The sequence below is a fragment of the Cupressus sempervirens genome, chromosome 10, assembly GCF_028749045.1.
Source record: "Cupressus sempervirens isolate cs-2001-9-10 chromosome 10, ASM2874904v1, whole genome shotgun sequence".
NCBI classification, from domain to species: Eukaryota; Viridiplantae; Streptophyta; class Pinopsida; order Cupressales; family Cupressaceae; genus Cupressus; species Cupressus sempervirens.
Window position 1 is genome coordinate 986,457,558 of NC_143127.1, and position 26,020 is coordinate 986,483,577.

Consider the following 26,020-nt stretch of genomic DNA (forward strand, 5'->3'; position numbering starts at 1 on the left):
TGGTCAAACCCTTCTTCTCAACTATGGAGAATTCATCTTTAAGTTTCCCATTTTCACAGAGTTTATCAAATGCATTAAAAATCTCCAAATCTCCTACAGCTCCAACTTTACAATTATAACATTTTTGAATATCTTGGACCATAATAACTTTATCAAGAATTAAGGATAGGGCACCAATGAGATCATTTTTATAAGCAACTTCAGGGATGGGTCTAAACTTTGGTTGTCTAACTTCATTACTGACTAGTAGTATTTCATGAATTTCCTTCCCTTTGGTAGCTTTTGACCCAGATGCCATCTTTTCCAAACTAGGGTTTAAAATTAAATAAACTTTCAAATTCTGTATAGCTCGAAACTTGGATGAAATACTTGTGAATCAATGGACTGGAGTTGAATTGTGGTTAAAATTTCTGCAAATCACTATTTGATCGCTGTAGAATCTCCTCTTCATTTTGCTTGACTTCGCTTTGTGTTTGAATGATTCAAAAAAGAACAATTTTCACCTTTATTAGGTTAAAAAACCTAGCATTTATTGCACTTATGATTACAACTGTACACTCGGCTTCCAAATATTTTATCAACTCGGCTTCCACTAAAGTTCATTTACTCGGCATCCACTATTTTATTTCACTTGTCATCAACTAAACCCTTTTTTTAATCACTCAGAAACCACTAACATCTCTTTACTCAGCATCCACTATGCTATCCAACTTGGCATATAATGGAGCAGCTCGACATCATCTTCTAACTTTTAACTAGGCATCCTTTCTCATGCATATTTCTTCTTTGCAGTACTTCTATGTTTTCTTGGGCTGATGTATGATACATCTTTGTATGTATTAGCCCCATGTATCTATCTTGTGCTTAATTGGATGGGATGTGATCACTTGACCTTTTGGGTGAAGTGATCTCTCCATTTGATGTGTTGCATTCACCTTTCTTCTTCCAAGTCTTGTTCATCTCTCCTCTTATTTGTTCAACATCAATCTTCTCTTTTCCTTTGTTGACTTCAGTCTTTGATGCTTTTGACTATGTAGGATAGTTTCTACTGATATGACCAATCTTCAAACAACTAAAACATGTAGTTTCATTTAGCCACCTACTATAACTTCCCTTGAAATGTGTCCTTATTAAATTTTTCAGGAATGTGTCCATACTCTTGACAATAGTGATAGCTATACTTAGTATTGTAGTCCCAATTGTAGTGATGTGCATGATTAATTCCTCTTGCAGGCTGATTAGGTGTCCACATAGGCTTTGATTAAATATTAATCCTCATGTTTATTAAAAAAGTTTTAATAAATATCTCCTCAACCCAAACCCTTGAAATAAATAAAAATTTATTTATTTCCTAAAAATCTAATTTATCCTCATCCTAAGAAGTTCTAGACTCTTCTAGAAAGTCTTCATCCTCACCCTAGGAAATTCTAGACTATTCTAGAAAGTCTTTATCCTCATCCAAAGTCTAGAATCTTCTAGAAGATGTCTTTAAACCTAATCCTAATCCCATCCTAACCTTGTCACATTCCTTAAAAATGGGTTAAGAATTACTAACCCAAGCCAAAGTTAACAAATATCTCCTCCTTCACCCACCCTCATTAAATTCCATCCACTTTCCTATCCCTAAGCTAATCCTAAACAATCCTAATCCATCCTCTAATCATTTGCACAAGCCTAAGCAAGCTTAAAACCTTCCTAATCAAGTCCAAGTCGAAATTTCTCTCATCTCCCTCAAAATATCTCAACCATAAAACTTTATGAAGCCCACTAGGCCATAAATGACTCTTCCAAGCCCTTTTATTGCTCTTACAAGTCATTATGAGGGTCTTTATGAAGATTTTATCCCTTGAGCCTCCTTTTTTGACTCATCCTTCCCCTTTCCTCCATCCTCTCACCATATGACATGTGTCACTCCTTGATTGGCTATAAGGAAGCACAATCCATGTGCTCTCCTCTCATGCAATCTGAGCCCTCCATGAGCTTTTTCCCATCCTTGCATCTTAGCCCTCAATACCTCAAGCCTCTTTCCTATAAATTGGATCCTTCCCCTTTGCAAAAAAACAAAATCCATGAAGTAAAGTCATAATGCCATTTTGAGAAGCCATTTTACATCAAAACCATACACTCACACCCAAATTCCAACTCCATTTGAAGCCCTTTTTGAAGCATAAATCTTGAGCATACATCCTATCTATTTAGACAAAGCTACTCAAAAAGAGAGCTTCTAATTGAGAGAGCCCATTAATGGCTCATATTCTCAATTGAGATCTCATCTTAGTCTATCTTGAAGTTTATGAATTTTGTTTAGTTTGTAGAAGCTTTATTTAAATTTGGTTTCTATTAGCATACTAACATTGCTCATATACATTTTGGCACGCCCGGTGGGACCTCGCATGGGTCATCTTCATTAGCTTTTTTAGTCAAGTTTTGTATGTCATTTTCTGATTTTGGCTAATTTTTCTTGTTTTTGTGATTGGTAGGATTGTATAAATTGGTTTTGTAGGTCCACATGAGCATGAAGAAGACAAAGGAACTCATAGTCTATCTCATAGTATTTGCAGATTTTTCAAGCTTATAGGTGGACAAAGCACTTGGAATTCTTCTTCCTCTTCTTGTCTATATTCTTCTTATTCCATCTACTTCTTCTTCTTCTTCTTGTGGGAGATCTTGGCCATTTTTTTTTTAAGGAAGCAAAATCATACACACTTCTTTTTAGTGCTTAAAATGAACCCCCAAATCATACTTAAATCCATTGAAAAATTAAAAATTTGCAAAAAAGAAAAAATCTTTTAACAAGTGAAACTAAACCAATCTAATCATTTGCATCCTTGCAACATCAAGGTTTTAGATGCATTCATGCAAAATTAGGAACACTTCATTTTTGGGAATTTAAAAAGAACTTCAAGTTTCCATTTCAAAAAGTTCAAAATCAACACTAAGTGCACACTAAAATCTAAATCAAACTCAAAGCATCAATCAAGGATAAAATGAACCTCATTTGCAAATATTTTAAAGTTCTTTTAAAAATCTCATGAAAACTAAGAGTCCTAAATGGTTGCCAAAAATTGTCCTAAAAGCTTTGTTATTTGTTCCAAACAAATGTCTTGTTGAAAAATCTTGAATGTTTTTTAGTTTTTTCATGCATCAAAACAATCTAGGAATATCATTTTTGGGCTTAAAACATGCAAACTAGAACACAAAATCTTGAATGAAAAGCAAAGTCCAAAGAGTCATTTTCACTTTTGAGTCCAAAAACAATCTTGAATGATCTAAGGTTAAAACAAAGAACTTCAAAGTTCTTAAAACAACACACAAAATCTCAATCTTGAATGCTCAAAAAAAAAAAAAAACTTGAATGTTTAATCACTTGTCTTTGAATGCATGTTGCTAAGATCAATCTTGAGTGCCATGGATTAAAATCAATCTTTCTTGGAATGCATGATTAAAACAAAAAATCCAATCTTGAATGTCATAGATAAAATAATCATCTTTTGGGGCATAAAAAGAATACATATTTTTGAAATCTTCTAAGTTATAAAAACTAATAAAGACGCTTTGAGTAAGTTTGTAGTTGGACTCACCCTCTTTAATCACCCATCAATTTAACCATTGGTTACAATCTTAGCGCCATCTATGGGGATGGGTCTACCTAAGAGGGTGTTAAGTGCTCCACAAAGATCAAACTCCACTCACTTGGGTCTTTAGTGGTTTTTCTATGTTAGAAAATTCCTTGAATGCGCATTAATCTCACTCACACTTCATTTGGGCATAAAAATTGGACAAATCTTGATGTGGAGGGCCTCTGAGCGTGCTCTTGGCAATCGAGTTTCACACATCTTTGTTTTGGGCTTAAAACAAACTCACACTCAATCTTGAATGCCTAACAATTAATGAACATCACATGGTTTTGACGCATTTTCAATGACGCTCGCATTTCTTATGTTGACGATCTCTCGACTTCCATTTTGCTAACGACACTGTCAAATTGGAATGAACATTGTATGCCATAATCACAAGTGTCTTCAATCATAGCTTACAAAATCTAAATCATCAATTGGAATAAACGTGTGTTTTTTAAAGCCCAAGATCATGTATGTGGTCTTGTTTTACACTTTTTAGGAGGCTTGCTTGGGGATTTCATCACCCCTTGGGATGACCTCAACTCCAGCGTTCCGGTGGAGTATAAAGATCGGGAGGTGAATCCAAAGACACCTCTCTTGGGATCAAAATTTTGTCACTCGAGCTAAGCCTCAAGGAACTTTATACCCTTGAGAAGTGAAAGAGGAGAAGTGGGTTAAAGCTCCTCTCGGCTGTGTGACATCTTTTTGGTTTCATCTACGGATTTAGGCCTCACATACCTTGCATATATCGAGGACTCCCTAGCTAAACCAAATTTCATTCTTGTAGAAAGCTTCCTAGGATGTTGGTGTATTTGACGTGCTTGCTCAAAACTTTTGTTTGCTTGTTTGTTCATAGCTTTTGAATGAATATTTGCCAATTTTGGTCGAAATTTCAGAAAAGCAAAAATCTCCCAGCTCAAGGCATACTGAGCGTAGTCACTGCCTTATAAGAAAATCATCCAAGCTCCCCCGCTGCAACCGAATCTATCTAGTTCTTGGCCTTAGAACAATCCCAAATCCAAAGTCTCTCCAAATCATCCCCCCCTAGCCAGCTAGAAACCCAATCCAAAATCACACCCAAGCCTTTAGAGAGTTGTTGTCATTCTGCTAGAATTTGTTATCCAATCAATCTGACCAATCCACCAGCCTCACCACGGTTATCCTTTTGATAGAGCTTTGTCTAGGGTAATCTAGCTTTGTCACTTGTTATCCCTCATCACCTTGAGCTAAAGGTTGGGATCCACAAGTGATCAATTCATGTCATGCCCATAGGATCATTAGTCTATTCTTAGGTTGACACAATCTCCACCAATCTAGCACATAGGAAAGAAAAACTCTCACTTTTTGACAGCATTCCGTTGAAGTCTTCCATCCACAGGAAAGCCAAAAATCTCCAGCCAATTCTCCTTAGGTCTGTTATACAGCTTTGACTCTCCCTAGGAAATCTTTCATCAGCCAATCCAAAATCTGTGCTTAATCCAAATCCAACCATGAGCTTCCGTGTTCATCCATATGCAAGATCCCATCCCCATCAAACTCATCATCAAAGCATGAAGTACCAATCCTATCATGATGTGTTTGGTTGCATTGTCCTTGCTCCCGCCACCTCCTATTCCAATGATGATGAAAATCTTGTTGACTATGATGGGTATATTGAAAGCCTTAGAAACATTCCCCCAAGCATCCCCCAAAATCCAAGAGTTATTCCAAACTATCTAGTCATGCCATCCGATATTCCAACTTCCCCTCCATCACCCAATCAACCAAGCTTCCAATCTTCCACCCCCATCACACTAGCTATTCCTGTCAATCCACCTCCACCTTCGACACATGAGTCTCCAAGGAATCTCCTAGAGGAAATAAAAGAAAAGTTGCCTCCAATAGTCGATAAGCCATGTCATATAATCCAACCATGTGAAGTAGTCAGTGATGAAGCTTCCCCATCTATAATATCACCTCCATCTCCCATAGCTATCATCCCCATACCATCCATCAAATTACTTAAAATCCTTCCACTTCCCGCAAGCATCAAAATCCCACCACCTATCAAATCCCTCCAAATCCTATCCACATCGCCTCCAAGCATTTCCCAAATCTCTCGTAATGACCCTTATGCATCCATCTTCTACTCACCCATCTCCACTACTGAATCTCCCATCTATCCATCCGCTGCCTTTGAAGAATCCATCCCTTCACCTCCTATCGCACCATCCACTCCAAACCAATCCTATCAAGATCCTGCCCAAAAGCATGTTGACATCCCCCAAAGCATAAATGAAGATATCATCATACAATGTCTTCCATCCATAGTGCAGTCACCATCTCCTCCATCTCCAAAACCTCAAGCCATATCTCCTCCACTACAAGATATCTTGTCATCCCACCAGCTACATCAAGATTCTATCCTTCCATCTCCCCCGCTCCATGCTTCCATCTTACCACCTATCCAAGCTATTCCACCACCTATAATCTACCCTCTTGGTTCACTTACATTCATCCACGATGGCCCTCTCTCAGCAGAAGAATTAAGAACAGTATCTCCCCATTGCAATACACCTAATAAATCACTTCTACCATTTTTTGCAAGCAAAAAGTTTCCTCAGCTTGTTCAAATGCTCAATCGATGGCATTATCAAGGTCAAGGTTTAGGACCACAAGAGCAAGGAATCAGAGAGCCTATTATTGCACAAAAAAATCTAGGATTTCATGGTCTTGGATATGTATCCAAAGGCTCACCATCTAAAGGTGTTGGTACACCACACCCCCAAACCAAGCCTATCTCCAAGCCCACCATGCCAGCCTCCCATCACTCCTTCAAGAAATCTTATGTCATCCCCCCTCCACCATCTTTGCAACCCAAAACAACCTACCATATCCCCCCTTCATCCGCTAAATCCATTTTGGGTCCCTATATCCCAAAATCTACCATCCTCCATCCTCCTATCACCCATCATAAAAATCCTATTCCATCCATTTCTATGCAAGATCAACAAAGGCACATATCAGGGCACATCATCCATCATCATCCCCCTACATGCTCTTTCATATCCTCTCCATCTCACCAAGCTTCTCCTAACCATCTTCCCAAAGCTTACCACAACAATGTGAATGCCAACTTCAAAATGCATAAAGCTAAAAATCCACATCCTAGGCAATCATATGTCTATTCTAAAAGACATACTCCGAAAAGGCAAAATCCAATCAAAGAATGCAAAACAATGCAAAAGCCTATGAAAAGAAAATCCAAAACCATGTGGATCCCCAAGAAAAAAGTTGAAACCCAATGCATAATGGCATCCACCATTGCTAATCCCCCATCTAGTGACTCATGTCCCCCATCTCCTAACTCCATCTTGGGTGCCTATATCCCCAAGCACGCTTCCACAAATCCTCCATCATGCCCACATCTACCATCTATCCCCCATATGCTCTTTTCACACCTGTTCCAACATGTGCCAATGTTGCCCTTGCAAGCATCCCCATCTCATGCTCCTTTCCAGCATTTTCATCCCTCCATCTCCTACCATCAATCCCATCTAATCCGATCTATTTCATAAATCACACATCCGGTGTACCAACAGCTAGCAACAAAATTGAACATTCCAACGGCCAGTGAAAAATTCCAAAAAAGCCAAAATAGTTGAAGAAAGCCAAAATCATTCCAGCTAAGTCCAAAGTCAAAAAGTCAAAAAAAGAAAAGAAAAATAAAGCGTCCATTGGTGAGAACTTGGCAATTCAAGCACCTTGGACAAGTACCATGATGAAAACTTGGCAAACAAGCGTCATGCGTAATCCTGCCATCCCCAGCTTAGCCTATCACCCTCATGCTTTTGGTCATCTCTTGACGTCCAACTCCATCTTCCAATCTATCCACCTATCCTCCATCCTCCAGATTCCATCTCACACCACCCACTAATCTTATACAGCTTCAGCCAATCATCTTAGCTATCATCCATCTCCCTAGCCCCTTCAACTTTTTCCATCCTAGCTTCAATCCTATCACATCCATCATAAGACCTCCTTCCACATGTTATCTTCTGATTGGGGGCACTATATTCCTTGGAGATCTTGTCTTGTCCATCCTCCCTTGTCATTGGTATCTAGCTCTAGGCTATCCTCATGCAAACCCAATGTCATCTCTATATATCCATCATAATCCTAGCTATCTACCATCCTATCCAGCCATCTCATCCTGCTCCTCTAGCTATCCTTGGTCACAAAATCTCTCATCATCATTGGATGCATCCTGCCAAATCCATATCTTTCGCTATCACCCCACCCTTAGCTTTCGCATCTTGCACAACATCGAACCATCCCGCTATCCTATCATCCTGAGCTTTTGCCTGCTTGTAACTATCTTGGTTCGTTAGCTTGTACCGTATCTTGATTAGCTCACTTGTAAATATCTTGGACTGTCAGCTTGTACATCCTCTTTGGCTTAGTACCATTGCATCTATCTAGCATTCGTATCAGTTCATCCTTGATTAGCATCTTGCACCCATCGCACATCTTGGTTAGCTATTCCAATGCATCCTTTAGCTAGATTTCCTATCACCAAAGTGTTATCTTTCTTAGTTCGGCTTTCCAGACGCATCACTCATCCAAATCCACCAGCTTAGGTGCTCTCCAATAGGTCCTTGCAAGATATAGCTTTCATCATGTCTGATCTTGGTCCGTTAGTACCTCGTCCTACCCATCTCGTTGGCAAACGGTTCTCTTTTGGATTTTCGCTTTCTTTTGATTTGGACTCTTCCCTATTGGGTCTTGAAATATCTTTTCCAAGCAATCTCCTTGTTCCCTCCTCAAGGTTGCCATGATCTTCCATATCATGGTATACTGTGAATGGGGCAATCAGAGTGTAAGGTCTTGACAAGTCTTTTGTTTTTTTTTTCTTTTTTGCTTGTGGGTTACCCAGTGTTGTTTCCTCTCTGATTCTTTTGGGTTTCATGTGTGATGCTAGGACAATCCTTGTGTGTTTGTTTCGAGTCAATCTGTTAGTCCTTTGGATGGTTGGTGAAAAGGCCTTGATGTTCTTGGTAACCTTGGCAATTAACCAATAGTCCTATAGCAAATCTAGTGCTCAACTACATGGTGGTACTTCTCTTTGAAGTATCCCCCCGCTCAAAAAGCTTCAATGGTTTTCCTTCATCTCCATTATCCCCCATCCATATCCAGCATCCATCTCTCCTACCCTAGCTTATGCATCAGAATCTCTTTGAATCACTCATCACTCTTAGCTTTAGGGATCCAAAATCCTAGTCTTAGGGATCCACCAATCCAAATCAACCCACCAAGCCTCATCTTTCGAGATTCACAATCCTAGTCCTAGGGATCTCCAAAACCCATCTTCCGCCAATCTGACTCTTTGAAATCTTGTTGCATCAGCTTTATAATCCCCTCATCCATCTCCCTATCCTGGATTCCTTTTTATAGCGCTCTGCTCCTTCATCCTCCACCTTCCCTAAAGTCTTAAGCTTGCTTCCTCTTCTGCATCCGATTCTCCTTTATCATTCTCCCATAGTGAGAGTTTGAGCTAATTCAGCCCCTTCTCCTTGCCAATCTGAGTTTCCTTGCTCATCCGAGATTCTTGTACTTTTCAAGAAGCCATTGAGCCTCGCTTTCTCTCCCCGCTACCTTCTTGAGGGGGCATCTCATAGTCCATTCTCTCCTCTTCTGCTCTAGCCTTGGGCATCTTATTTTATTATCTTTGATGCCATGCCACTTGCGGCTTCACATCAAAGAGGGGAAAAATGTAGACACCTAAAAACCTTTAGAAAATAAAGTATTTTTATTTTCTGAAAAATTCCTGATGACATCATCATTTATTAATTAATTAATTAATTAATTTTTATGCCATTAAATCCCTTTATCTTAATTAAAAATATTTAATTAAGGAATCCCTCCCAAAAATGTTTAAATCTTATTTAAACATTATTTCCTTATTTATTAATTATTTAATTAATAAATTGACCAAAAAACCCAAAATAAATAAAAAATTTATTTTTTTCCCAAAACTTGGCCAATTTCCTTAAGACCACTAACCTCTTCCAAAATCTTCTAATCCTTCTTTAATTTTAATTAAAGGCTAATCCCATCATTTCCTACCCCTAATCCCAACTCAAAATATTTAATTAAGATTAAATATTAATCCTCATGTTTATTAAAAAAGTTTTAATAAATATCTCCTCAACCCAAACCCTTGAAATAAATAAAACTTTATTTATTTCCTAAAAATCTAATTTATCCTCATTCTAAGAAGTTCTAGACTCTTCTAGAAAGTCTTCATCCTCATCATAGGAAATTCTAGACTATTCTAGAAAGTCTTTATCCTCATCCAAAGTCTAGACTCTTCTAGAAGATGTCTTTAAACCTAATCCTAATCCCCTCCTAACCTTGTCACATTTCTTAAAAATGGGTTAAGAATTACTAACCCAAGCCAATGTTAACAAATATCTCCTCCTTCACCCACCCTCATTAAATGCCATCCACTTGCCTATCCCTAAGCTGATCCTAAACCATCCTAATCCATCCTCTAATCATTTGCACAAGCCTAAGCAAGCTTAAAACCTTTCTAATCAAGTCCAAGTCGAAATTGCTCTCATCTCCCTCAAAATATCTCAACCATAAAACTTTATGAAGCCCACTAGGCCATAAATGACTCTTCCAAGCCCTTTTATTGCTCTTACAAGTCATTATGAGGGTCTTTATGAAGATTTTATCCCTTGAGGCTCCTTTTTTGACTCATCCTTCCCCTTTCCTCCATCCTCTCACCATATGACATGTGTCACTCCTTGATTGGCTATAAGGAAGCACAATCCATGTGCTCTCCTCTCATGCAATCTGAACCCTCCATGATTTTTTCCCATCCTTGCATCTTAGCCCTCAATCCCTCAAGCCTCTTGCCTATAAATTGGATCCTTCCCCTTTGCAAAAAAACACAATCCATGAAGTAAAGTCATAATGCCATTTTGAGAAGCCATTTTACATCAAAACCATACACTCACACCCAAATTCCAATTCCATTTGAAGCCCTTTTTGAAGCATAAAGCTTGAGCATACAACCTATCTATTTAGACAAAGCTACTCAACAAGAGAGCTTCTCATTGAGAGAGCCCATTAATGGCTCATATTCTCAATTGAGATCTCATCTTAGTCTATCTTGAAGTTTATGAATTTTGTTTAGTTTGTAGAAGCTTTATTTAAATTTGGTTTCTATTAGCATACTAACATTGCTCATATACAGTGAGAACTAAGCTCTGATACCAATTGTTGGAATGTTCAAATGGGAATAGTACTTCTGAGAGGGGGAGGGGGGGGGGGGGGGGTGAATCAAAAGTAACCAATTTTTATCCTTTCAAACCCTTATTAACACATATCTAAAAAACAATTTGCATGGATGTAAACATATAAACAAACATGAAATGAAAGCATGCATCAAAACATAACACAAATATTTGGTAACTCAGAAACCCTCTAGGAATAAGAAGGTAAAATTGGGGTGGGGATGACACCCACAAAAATCACTACAACAATCAATGTTCAACCACTTCTGATGGTCTGCCCTATTAAAGACTTTACACTATGTCAACAATGACCTGGTTAGAGGATTTACAAATACTTATATGAAGTGTCACCCTATTAAAGGATTTACAATAGGTTGTTAAACCCACCTAATACATAGGATTTTCATGACCTTCTCCAAAGGTTCTTGTACCTAGCTGTTAAGCTAACCTATCAACATAGGATTTCAACCTCTAATACAATTGTGAGAGATTATTAGAACATTTGACCTGACCGAATGCAATCTCAAATTTTTGGGTTCAGGTACTAGATCTACTCTTCCTATTCTGATCATTTCTTGATCTGATCTCTATATGTACTCCTTATCCCTTGTGTTGTTCTGATCAACTTGATATGAAACTGCTGCTCTATTCCTCTAAGTCTTTTCTCTTCACTCTAAAATTTTTCTATAATCTCCCCTTATACTATTTTCTTCCACACATGCAATCGTGCATTCGTTCTCCTTCTAAAGAATGTGAAGACTTAGGGTTAGGTATGGATCTACGGTCCATATTGAATCTCAAATTCTCACTCATACTTTGCATTTTTCTTATTGGTTGCATGATTTCACCATTTTTCTTATTGGTTGCATGTAGATTGCATAGGGAATGTAAACGATTCATCCTTATTCTTTTTTTCCTTCAAAATTTCTCTAAGTTGTCTCCAAAAATGGTTGACATCTTAGTTTGTGCAAATACAAACTCTTATGTTGATCTTGAGTTACTTGGCACTCATTACATTACTGATGCTTGGCATGAACTAATTCCTAGATTACTTGGCATCTATTACTTTCCTAGTTTTCTCAACACATATTAAACATTGTATTACTTAGCACCTATTGGAATTCTAGCTCGGCATCTATTGTGTACTCGACATGTATGATGAAAATAGTTAAGTGTGTTGACACTCAATTGTCAAGACTATTCTTTTGACCAACATGTTTTATGGGTTCACTGAGATAAGAAAATTTTTATTTATACATCTAGACCTTAAATAACTAATTCACCCTCCCTCTCAGTTATTCTAAAGAATTACAACAATTGGTATCATAGCCATCTGCTCAAGAGGACTAGTTTGAAGGTACTAGAAGCACAAAGATCAAGATGTCAAAAAGAGATGTACCCAAGCTTAAAAAAGTTAACTTTTCTACATGGCAAAGTCTGATGAAGCTACACCTTGGAAGACTTGGAGATCATGCACAATCTACCATTACAATTGAACATGTTGATCCAACAGGAGCCCTAATTGTTGAAGATATGAAGAAAAAGAAAGAATACAATTAGGCAATGTTGGAGATTGTCTCTGCTCTAAGCTATGTCAAATTTGATGATATCAAAGGACTGGACACTACAAAGAAGATGTGGGATGCCTTAACAAAAATTTTCAAAGAGCCAAGTCGAAGAGCCTCAGAGGTAAGTTTGATGACATAGGAATGGAAGAAGGTGAGAATATTGCTCAATATGTTGCTAGAATAAAAGAAGTTGTTAGTACAATAAAATATGCTACTGGTCAAATAGATGATAATACTATGTCAAGTAAAGTCTTGAGAAAATTATTGCCTATTTGTGCTATTAGAGTTTCTACAATTCAAGAGTTGATATGTATACTAGAAAATAATCTAACCCTTGAAGGTCTGGTAGGTAGACTCACTACTTTTGAGCTATCTAATTTTGACAATTACAAACCAGAAAGTCTTGAATATGATTTTAAAGCTAAATTATTATTGAAGGATTTTGATGAGGTAAAGAAAAAGAAGAAGAAGATAAAGATAATGTATGCATCCAGTGATAGTGATACAGATGAGGAAGATATTGAATAATTGGAAGCACTATTGGCAAGAGGATTTCATAGAGGTAAAGACAAGTTCAAAGGTAAGTTACCCATCATTTTTTTTAATTGCAATGAAGTTGGTCATATTGCTACAAGATATACACAGAAGAAGAACTACAGAGAAGGAAACAAGTACAAAAATAGAAGAGAAGATGATAGCAGAGATTACAAAGACAAAGGCAAGAAGTCATGCCATATTGCTGAAGAGGAAAGTGAAGATAACTCTGATGAACATGATGATAAAGTGGTGTATGTTGCAATGAAGGATGAATATGATGAAGATAAGGTAACTACACTTGTGACTTGTGTGAATAAAACTAATAAATGGATCATTGACAGTGGATGCTCGCATCACATGACTGGAGACAAAAGTAAGTTCATTACATTAACTTGTTATGAAGAAAATAGTGTAAGATTTGGTAATGATACACCATGTTTGATAAAAGGAAAAGGGTCTATCAAACTCATAGACAAAATTTCATGTGACAATGCTTACTATGTTGAAGGATTGAATTATAACTTGTTAGATGTCACAATTGAACAATTTGGGATGCAAGGTTGAATTTAAAAATAAGATTGCCAAGATATATGATACTAATGGAAAGCTCATTGGAAAAGGTGATCAAACTAGAAGTAATCTATTCTATCTAAATATAGAGGATGCGACTTGTCTTTTCACAACATTTAATGATGTATGGCTCTGGCAAAAAAGGTTATGTCATGTTAATTTTGATAACTTGCTTAGTATCAATAACATGAAGAAAGTTAGAGGTTTGCCTAAGTTAAAGAAACTTGATAATATAGTGTGCAAACAATGTCAATTAGGAAAAATGACAAAATCAAGCTTTAAGAGTAAAGCTTATACCTCTAAAAAAATACTCGAAATTGTTTATACTGACTTATGTGGACCAATTGAAGTGCAAAGCTATAGAGGAGATAAGTACATTATGCTATTTGTTGATGATTACTCTAGAATGATGACTGCCATGTTTCTAAAACAAAAATATGATGCTTTTCAAAAATTTAAGTGGTACTTAGCAAGAGTTAAGAAAGAAATAGGTAAGAGTCTAAAATTCTTGAGATCATATAGAGGAGGAGAATTCACTTCAAATGAGTTTGAGATGTTCTGTATTGATAGAGGAATCAAAAGATAGACATCAACTCCTAGGACCCCTACACAAAATGGAATTATTAGAAGAAGAAACAGGTCTATAATGGATTGTGCCAGAACACTTATGATGGAGAAGAATGTTTCTTTGAAATACTAGAGAGAAGCTATAAGTACTGCTGTATATGCCTTGAACCATGTGCAAGTCAAGAAAGGTACATATTCAACACCTTTTGAACTATAGTATGGATATACATCTAACGTAAAATATTTTAAGATATTTGGAAGTAAATGTTATATTCTTAAAGATGTTAGGAATGGAAAGCTTGATGAAAAAAGTGAAGAAGGAATATTCCCTGGTTACTCCACAATAAGTAAAGCTTACAAGCGTTTAAATTGTAACACTAACAAAATTGTGCAAAGTAAAAATGTGAATTTTGTGAATTTACAGAAGTACATGAGGCTGAACCTATAAAAGAGCCATAAGAATAAAAATCATTTGTGTGCTTCTATGAAGGAATGCCTGCTAAAGAAGATGCTACAAATTAAGTTGTAAATCAATAGCAAGTTTCAATGACTGTTGAGTCACACCCTATGAATGCCAAATTGCATTTAAGAACTGAGTTACATTCAGATGTTGAGTTACAAAATGAATAAAATGCACATTCTGATTTAGAGGTTAACACACATGCAAGAGATGTTGAGATACCTGACAAAGATGTACATAGTGACTCTGAAGCTGAGAGACAAATTGAAGTTCCAAAAACTGAGCCAAGATTATCTAAATATGTAAAAACACATCATCCTACAAATCAAATCATTGGAAACAAAGATGCTAGGTCAATGATAAGAAATAGATTGAAAAGTGAATCATGTTTGTTAAGCATGAAGGAACCTAAGATAGTAAAAGATGCATTAGAAGATGATGACCGATAAAAGGATATGGAAGAAGAGATTCAACTGATAGAGAAGAACAAAACATGGAGTCTAGTTCCTAGACTAGAAGACAAGAATGTGATTAGCACCAAATAGGTATTTAGGAACAAGCTAGATGAAAATGGTGAAGTGACAAGAAACAAAGAAAGATTAGTTTGCAAAGGATATGTACAGTAAGAAGGAATTGACTATGGTGAGACATTTGCCACTATTGCAAGAATGGAAGGAGTAAGAACTCTACTTGCTTATGCTACATACAAAGATTTAAAAGTTTATTAGATGGATGTTAAAGGGGCATTTCTGAATGGATATTGGAAGAAGAAGTCTACATAGAATATCTAGAAAGATTTTTTGATGCTGACAATAAAAACATGGTATGCAGACTGCACAAAGCTCTATACAGTTTGAAACAAGCACCAAGAGTATGGTATGAAAGACTTCATACTTATCTTGTGAAGATTGGATTTGAAAGGACTGATTACAACAATAATTTGTACATGAAGACAAAAAAAGTCAAAGGTATTTTGCTATCTAAAATATTTGTTGATGATATCATATTTGGAGGACAAGATGCTTTATGTAAGAACTTTGCAAATTAGATGAAGCAAGAAATTGAAATGTCTATGTTTGGAGAGATTGAATTCTTTGTTTGATTACAAGTATACTAGATGAAGTATGGTATAGATATCACTTAGTCAAAACACATTAAAGAGATAATTAAGACATTTGGATTAGAGGATTCTAAACTTGTAAGTACACCTATGGTGATAGGGCTCAAGCTATCAAAGAATGATGATTTAGTTGAGGTGAATCAAACATTATACAGATCCATGATTGGAAAATTGAAATATGTAGTACATATCAAACTTGATATTGCATTGTCTGTAGGGATAGTTGCAAGATTCTCTACAAATCCCAAGGAGAATCACTTAATGTCTGTGAAGAGAATAATGAGATATCTGAAAGGAATAGAGGAGTTTGGTTTATACTATAAGAAGAATGAAAAGTTTGAATTGAGAGTCTACACTAATGCTAATTGGGCTGGAAACATTGATGACAGAAAGAGCACCAGTGGAAGAGCATTCTTCTTAGGAAAAAGACTAGTTACATGGACTAGTAAGAAATAAAGTTGTACTTCCCAATCTACTACTAAAGCATAATATGTTATTGCTGCTATCAACTGCATAAATATTGTATGGATCAAATAGTTACTTAAGGGAATGAAGGAGGAAATCAAGGAGCCAATGATACTTTATGGTGATAGTATAAGTGCTATCAATATATCAAAGAATCCAGTAATGCATACAAAGACTAAGAACATTGCAATCAAGTATCATTATGTAAGAGAGTTGGTTCAAGATAAAGAGGTGAAGATGGAATATGTTAACACAAAGAAGAAAATTGCTGATATCTTCACAAAAGTATTACCTAAGGATGCTTATGAGTATCTAAGAGGTAAACTAGGGGAGATACCCCTATAAAAGGCTATGTAAGAGACAAAGGGAGTGCCTTACATCAAAAAAGCTAATGTTTATATAATACAAATTTATGTAGTGGATCATACTTTAGGAATTGCCTAAAGTAGTCATAGACCTGTGAACTTCAAATTAGTCACAAGTAAGGTGATAGATGGAGAAATTGAAGAATCTTCAAAAGCTTATACTTACATATATTAAAGATGCCAAGTGTTTGGTATATGTCTTTGGCATTGTTGTCAAAGATGGAGAAATAACAAAAATTGATCAAAAGCTAAAGGAGAAAGCAATAAGAGAAAGAGTTACCCCAAAGAGGAAGATTAGAACAAAGAGAGAGACATTGATTAGAGAGTCAGAAGGATCATTATCAAAGGGAGATATTCTACTGATCAATTTAGTATATAAGAAGGAACTTAGAAGAAAGAATTTTTGTAACCAAATCAGAAGATGGAAGTTGTTGATAGAGGGAGAAATTTCAATACAAGTTTTCCTTTTGGTATTGTCTTACTATTTCAACCTTGCTAGTTTAGCTGAATAAGATGTTCATCATTGAATTGACTTGGTTGACCAGCTTGGTTTGCCATCAATGCCAAAGATAGAGATTGTTGAAATCTAATTGAAAAGACCATTGATTAGAAAGATAGTTATGAGGAAGATTTTTATGTGTTTCAATCATTGTTTTGTTACTAATATCAAACCTACTATTTGCTGGTAAGACAACTACTTATAGTTTCAAGTACTATCACTTAGTTGATTGATGAGGAGGATTTGATTAATAAGATGTAACAAAAGCACCTAAAGGAACAAGCTATTGGAACTGCAAAGTGTAAAGACCAAGTAGAATGGAGGACCGAATAGAGATCTTTGATCTACAAGAGAAGTTTTAAGTTGTATCAGATCATAGCTCTACTATTACTCTCTAACAATTGTATCAGTCTAGGGTAAATCTTTTGGATTAAGGTTGACTTAGTAGTCATTAGTAAATTTTTTTAACAAGGTAGCATTCCAAGTGGATGTCCTAAAATCCTCTAACAAGGCTCACTTTTAAGAGGGTGATTGAAATCCCTTAATCAGCTCACATTTAACAATGTGTATTGTAACCTTCAATAGGGTTTTCCTTTCATAGAGCATCACTTTATAAGAGTAAAAAATAAGTAGCATGTTACTGGTGGTTTTTTCCAAATTGGGTTTCCACGTTAAATCATTGTGGCAAGTGTGTTGATGAATGTATTATGTTTCATACTTTACATTTCTACAATTTGATCAAATAGTAACCTACAAGTTTTAAGTATTCACATATTCATTTGTATTTATGCATGAATATGAATGTTTTATGGGTTCACTGAGATAATAAAAGTATTATTGATACATCTGGACCTTGAATAACTGATTTACCCTCCCTCTCGGTTATTCTAAAGAATTCCAATAGTTTCTCCCACCCCTTCTAGAGTGCAGGTAAACCTTATGTATAAAAATTTATGCAATTGTACATCTTAAAAAATGTCATATTATTATGTTACTTTCATTAAGGTTTTGGACTTTTTTTGATTATTTTTTATTGATTTTTTTGTTACAATTTTGATTCTTATGTAAAGGGAAAAGAACATCTTACACTAGAGCAATTACTTGCTGATATGGCAGCCACAGTGTCATGCGATGATGACATCACATATTATAGTGCCCCTGTAACCTTGTGTAAAATGACCCTGAAAAGCATCAATCTACAAATTCTTGAGCTTGTGATGGATCCAAATCCATCAAAAAACAAATAGGCCACAAGAAATGAATTATGTCATAGAGAACTCTATCTGGAAGTAAGCAATAATGAATCTTTTACCAGGACAATAGTTCAATAAAGATTTATGTTTTATACTAATTTATGGATCATGAACCATAATATGTATGCTTTGTTACAAGATTTTTTTGAGACCATACCGAGTTATTCTACCTAATGAGTGTACTAGTATAGGTCCTCTAGGTATGTGATTTTAATTCACAATCATTAAAAGGGACATTATTTACTTCATGATTATTATTGATAGTTTTATATTACTCTTGTCATGATTTTGTAATCTATATTTTAAAAAGACAATACATTATATATATATATATATATATATATATATATATATATATATATATATATATATATATATATATATATATATATATATATATATATATATATATATATATATATATATATATATATATATATATATATGAATGAATGAATGATTATTTTTTAGGTGTTGATGATTTCTATTGAGATTATGGGTGTTGCACACATTGCATAATATTGTTATATTTTATTATTTTATTTTATAATGTAATGTTGCACCTAGATGGCCATGCAACATGTAAAGATTCTCATGGGATATACTTGATGAGCTGTATTGTAACATTGTGATAATATTTCATGTAATTATTTAATATTGGAGAAAAGAATTAAATTTCCAATATTAAATATGGGGTCAATGGGTTAGGTATTACATGGTTTATGTAATACCACTAGTTGGTTTTGAGGGACTTCCTACTATATAACTAGCCACAAGGTTAGTTTTTGGGGTGAGGTGAAGAAGGCAAAAAGGGAAAGAGTCAAGTGGGACAAGGTTTGACAGGTTAGCCAAGGGAGCATTTGTAAAGGTTGGAAGCATGGCTTGGGATGTGTGGATCCATGCTTGCTCACATGGATTGTTTTTTTGTGGCTATGGCTTTGAAGGGTTCTATGGTTGTATTGCAATGGTGTTTTCTGTTGAATAATCATGGTGATGGATGCTTTTGGAGGCTAGATTTTCTCTCAATGAGGATTTCCCAAGGTATATCTTGTGTCACAATTTTTGTGGGTATGTTGTCTATTCTCTTGCATGTGGATTTTAATTACAAATTTATTTCAGATCTATTTTGGGTTATGTGGAAACAATTATATTCTTTATTGTAAATTTCCTTACAATTTTCATACGTCTACTTCCATGAGGTCGGCTAGCACCGTGAGATTGTCGACTAGAGGATCGACAACAAGGAGCATGCAAATATCCACACCTACTAAAACTAGAGTTGGTAAATCCTTGTTTTTCTATATTTTATTATGTGTTTAATATGATTTGATTTGTACTTTCTTGTTCATTTGAGTATATTATGACATTAATTAGCTTTGTGTAGGGACATGTACACATTCTCATAGTGATAGAATTGATACCAGTACTGGTGATATTTTATCAGCCTTTCTAAGAGCAACCCATGTTACTTGTATTAGATCATTGGAGGCATCATTATTGATGGTCAAGAAAGATATGATTCCCTTAAAATTGCCCAATCTTGTGAATACTTTAAAATTGTCATTATTTAGAGTGTAATTGTAGTTTACTTATTTATAAATCATTTTTGACTAATGATCTTGTGATGATTTTGTAGGAAAAGATATTTTTTATGAAATTTTTTATGATTTAACATTGAAGATATTTGGGCCCACATTACGTAAATAGTACGTAGCTTGATATAATTGGTTGTTACATTTTTCCATTCATCCATTTGTTGTAATATATTCAATGTACATAGCTTGAACTAATTTTTTTATCTAACAATTTTGTTTTTTTGTTAAAAGGTGGAATGAGCAAGCCCTTGAATTAAAAGATTAGCTCATAAAAACTATGTAGGAGTTCTTTGGTAATAATATTTTTAACAGAACCCAATTTCTAAAAAATGATTGCAAATATCTAAAGGCTCTGAGAGACTAGTATTAAAGGGCTCTAAAGCTTAACCCAAAGTATGAGCATCCTCATATGGTGCCACAGTTGGAGTGGAATGAAATCATCAAAGATGCAAAAGAGATGAGATTAAGAGATAAAGGAATTAATCCACCACCTAAAAAATATAGGTATGTGGTAGTATTAATATAATTATGCACAAATTAGTGATCTCTAGTTATTCATTTAAATGTTTGGCTTCATTACAATAACTATATGATCATTTTTAAAATTCACCTCTTAATAGTTGAAAAGATTTTCCATTTGAATCTAATTGAATCAACAAGTAAAATTTCTTTTTTTTTTTAGCTTTCATTGTCTTTATGTGGTATCATACTATTATGGGTTGTTGAATGTGCAAAATAGTGTGTTCTCCTTAGCACAACTATTTCCCTATGCACTCTACTTCTAGTATCCCTTATTATTATGCTATTGTAGAACCCCATCTTTCCCCCCAAATCTCTCATCCTTTCACATCTCCCTGGCCCTTGAATCAGATCTATGAGATATAAGTGCTTGTAGGAGCTCAAGAGTTGGATTTAAGTGGACGTAGTTGTTTGTCATTTGATCTTTTATTGTGTGAATGTGATATGACTAGATATGGAATTTGGACCTTCTCTATTATTTATAAAAATTGTTGCATTTTTAAATTATTTATGTAAGATTCATTCTCTTATTCAACTGTTATGGCAGATTTTGCTATATTTTTTAGATGAGAAGAATACACTATAGTGCACTAGCACTCTTGTAAGGAATTCTTGTGTTTTACTTCCTATTTAAGCTTTCAAGTGTTCTTGGCTCTTTTATATCCTAGATTTGGTAATGTTTAACTTTTTCATTCTAATAGAACTGCATAAGGAAGTGTGTAAACATGTCTATCTAATTTTTGGGGTGTATTTTTCTCGTGGGATGGGTAGTCTGGTATTGATGAATGTGTGAGTATGAATCTATTATTACATAATTATTTTTGGATATGTTTGATCATTTTGATGTTTGATACCATTTTTCTTTTTGTTGCTATTGAAATTCATCCTGGCAAAATTTTGAAGCCCTCTTACAACTCTATGGATACATCAATTTCTGAATAGCTTCACATTTTCTCTGCATGGGCATCACTTTCTTTATTTGAAATATTCTTTTGAATTTAAATCAATACTTTGTATATTTTTTTATTAGTCGAAGAGGTTAGCCAACACAATAAAATTTAGTATCAATGTAAACAAATAAAATCAAGTATAGATCCCAATCTCTACTTTCTTCTCGTCAAAAATTGTCTGTTGAATTTGTTGATTTTGATCTCGGAGAGCATGGTGAATTTGTCAATGTACAACCTCATTTTAGTTTTTGATGTAAGAGGATGATGCATTTGCTACTTTTACCATTTATTGCAATTTTCTTATAGATTTCCTTGTATGCTTTGGATAGATCTAAGTAATGTATTAATTGAATATCTTATAATAATTCACATACCAAAAGCCTTTCCCCCTTTCTATGGCATAGTTCCAAAAACTTGGCGAGATTATGGTGTGTAATTTTACCATATATAATCATTTTTTAGTCATAAACTTCCTACCCTTGATTGGAATCTAGGTTCATACTTTTTACAACCATAACTTAGTTTTTACTTGGAAGAAATAAAGTTAGAACAGGGTTCCTATTCGAGGCATGATTGGCTCAGGGTAATAGTTGTATTACATTGCTAGAAATGTATGCATCTTATGATAGTTTAATTTTTTTTGTGGGGTGGGGGAATTAAAACTAATGGGAATTGCATCTAAGTCAAAATAGAAATAAGAAGAACTGATTCAGAAGAAGAAAAGAAACCTGAACATCATCTCAACCATCAAATTACCTACAACAAGAGACTCTATGATTTAGTACTCTTAGAAGTATATAGGACTACAAGGTAAAAATTAAGTAGTTTTGTATGAATGAGTACTTTAGCAGACAATTGGGCTGTGGGATAACACTAATGCAGTTTTGTATGAATGAGTATTGTGTATCACACCATAACAGTAAGATAGTTTTGTGGATGCATATCTTTCTAGAGATGTTGAAAATATGTTTGAGAGATTCTCATTTTCTACAATAAGTTTTCAGCATAGAATTTTCTTCTTTGGTCATAAGGAGAAATATGAGCAATTTAGTTTTAAAAAATTGTGATGTTACAAAAATACAAAATGTGCATGTTTACAAAAGTAGCTCAATAAGGGGCATGCACATAAAAAGGGTAAAAGTTGCTAATATTACAAATCCTCATGTAAATTTTCCTTACATTTTTCTTTAATGGTAAAAACTACATCCAAGAAAAATGTTAAAATGTACTTCCACACTATGTATGTCCATCAAGTAGTTGTATGGTTGTTTTTCATTGTGATGTTCTACAATATCAAAAAACTTACAACTACTTTCTTATGGGTAAATGCATATGGTATCTATTATACATATCTTTCAAATTAAATTTTATCCATTTGAATCTGATTGAATCTAACATATTCTAACATATTTCAAAGTTTAAATATACATGTTGCAAGACACATCAAAGGTGACACAAGCTGGGAAAGAGAAGGTTGGTCAACACCATCTTGGCTTTGGTGGATATATGAAAATTCAATCATGCCTTGTAAGTAGTAGTAAATGAACTTTCATATCAATTTTTTCATATAAAATTAAAATAAGCAATACATTCACTACTAATGATATTATGCAAAAAATGTAGGGCATTGAATTTAAGGTAGCACCCACAAAAGAGGACAAAAAAATTGGCTTCAAGCAAGGCTATAAAGCAGGGGTTTCCCACCACCACATAGATTCTAGTGGGCAAATAGATGTAGAAGATCCTAGTGCACCAGTTCATACAGAGGTGAATAGGCCTAATGAATAATAACAATAATTGAGAACCTTATGAGAAATAATCTATTTGATGTTAGTTTTAAACAATGATAACAATGCATACATAAAATTTCACTACAACCTACTAATCCTAACATACATCTTACTCATTATTATTAAGGCATGGATCCTACACATGACAAAGAGCTTTATGTGCATCACAATGATACAGGTACATATTCAATTTCTATTAAAAATTAATCGTGTAATTATTAATTAAATTTAACATATTAAATTGCAATTGGTGTAACCTTTATGTGATAAATTTTTAGTATGAAAAGTGTGTTGTTACTATTAAGCATGTTTGAGGTTGTGGCTGAACAAAATGTGAGAGAAGATGATGTGGCACTATCAGGTAAAGAAAAATCCCTATTATGTTCTTTAGATTAATGAATTACTTATAAAATTAAAAAAAATGGTTAGAATTAAACCCATTTATTTCTTATTGCAGGGGTGCATCAACCTTGTCCTCAAAAAAAGAAGAGGAAGCCTCATGTCATAAGATCAAAACAACAAGAGCCATAGGAGAATGCCAAAGATAGCCATGATGTACCTATTAGCCTTTATCTTTTGATGAAAACACAACCAAAGACTAGAATGAACACACAGGAAAAGGAAAATATTACTATCAATGAAAAATGCCCTATGGGCTTACAACAATATGATTTTGGAGAAATAAATCCTCTACACAGTACCTTCTCTTTAACTCCACTAAGAACTGCCTTCACAATGCCATAAGTGTTATTAAATAAGGCCCAAATGGTTTAGGATTAGGAATACATTCTAGAATATGCTAGTTGGTATCCACCACCAAAACAGAAGGTTCCAAAAGTCACGTTAGAAGTCAGTGTAAAATTAGAAGAATCTAGAAACGGTAGTCTAACTTTTGAGAGACATAACTTTTGAACCGGGACTCCGATTGGTGAACCATTTACATTTTTGGAAAGCTCTCAAAGTGCTCTATAACACTATGGAATATTTTTTCTTGTCCCCCATTTTTTGACCCCGTATGAGGCCATTTAGTGCCCCAAATATGACTTTAAATCGCTCTTAAGAGGTCTCTAGGAAGATTAAAACTATAATAACTTTCTAACTATAAAGCCTTTTGACTTGATTCTTTTTTTGAAGTACTTTAAATTACAAGTATAATCATCCCTCCAACTTACACCCTCTGACTCATCATAATTTTGGCCTAGTTACAAAATAACCCTTTTTCTACATTTACACATATCCCAAGGTGCTTAAAAACTCTAATCCAAAAAAATAATAGTGGAACTGTGAGAGTTGGAACCTTTATTTGACCCAAATAGGTATCCAAAAATAAAAACACATTAAACAGAAACTATCTCTAAGCATATTTTTGGGTGATACAGGATTGCCCTTATACTACTAGAAGCTCCTGCATCAGACACCCAGGGTAGATTGAAAAGTGACCCTGTCACTTTATGGTAGAGGAAAACCCAAATGGGTAACCTTCACTGCTAATATCCAAGTTGAGTCCTCTATTGGTTGTCTTTTCCACTTTACTAGGTACCCTTCATACTGTTGAGATAATGGGTGTTGCACACATTGCATAATATTGTTATATTTAATTTTATTATGTAATGTTGTGCCTAGATGGATGTGCAACATGTAAAGATTCCCATAGAATATTCTTGATGAGTTGTATTATAACATTGTGCTAATATTTCATGTAATTATTTAATATTGGAGAAAAAGAATTAAATGCCCAATATTAAATGTGGGGTCAGTGGGTTAGGTAGCACATGGTTTTAGCACATGGTTTATGTAATACCACTTGGTGGTTTTGTGGGACTTGCTACTATATAAGCAGCTACAAGGGTAGTTGTTGTAGAGAGAATAAGAGTGAGAAAGGCAAGATTTGAGCGGGACAAAGCTTGACAAGTTAGCGAATGGAGCATTTGTGAAGGTTGGAAGCATGACATGGGATGTGTGGATTCATGCTTGTTCACATAGTTTGCTCGGTTGTGGCTATGGCCATGAAGGCTTCCATGGTTGTATGGAAATGGTATTTTTGCTGAATAATACATGGTGACGGATGCTTTTGGAGGCTGAGTTTTTCCCTCAATGAGGGTTTCCTAGGGTATATCTTGTGTCACATTTTGTGGGTATGTTGTCTATTCTCTTGCATGTGGATTTTAATTTCATATTTATTTTAGATCTATTATGGGTTATGTGGAAACAGTTATATTATTTGTTGCCAAGTTTCCTTACAAGTGGTATCAAAGCTATGGTTTTATTATTGTAACCCTAGATTGAATCCATGGGAATGCATGAGAGGATAAAAGAAAAGTGTAAGATATATGAGAGATTTATTGTAAATCTGAGAGTTTTAGGTTTTCTGTTATGATGGGATGTTGGTAGATTTGGGCATGTGAAATTTTTGAGACAAAAGGATTTTTTGGATGTTTCATTTAAATGAGGGTTTTAGGGGGAGCTTGCAGAAATGACCTCCTGGGTAAAAATAGACCTGACCATTGGATTAGGGTTGACGTTTCCATAAATTTTGATATATAATATGCCCTAGTTTGACCATGTTCAAAGGAAATGAAAGAGTTTTTTGATTTTAGCCCATGATGGCCGTCAAGTTTAATCCCGTCGAAATTTTTGTCACACAAAAAAATGAAAAATGAAAAATCGTAGTGAAAATGGTAAAAAGACTATCTTAGTAAAATGGCCATAACTTTCTCTCAGAATATCAGATTTCAGAGTTCTTATAGGCGTTGGAAAGCTAATTTAGAGCACTACAACTTGACATAGGTTTGGTTCTATGATTTGAAATTTTGTCAAGTTTTCAAAGCCCTAAATTTAGATGTTGTTTATTTTGAACAT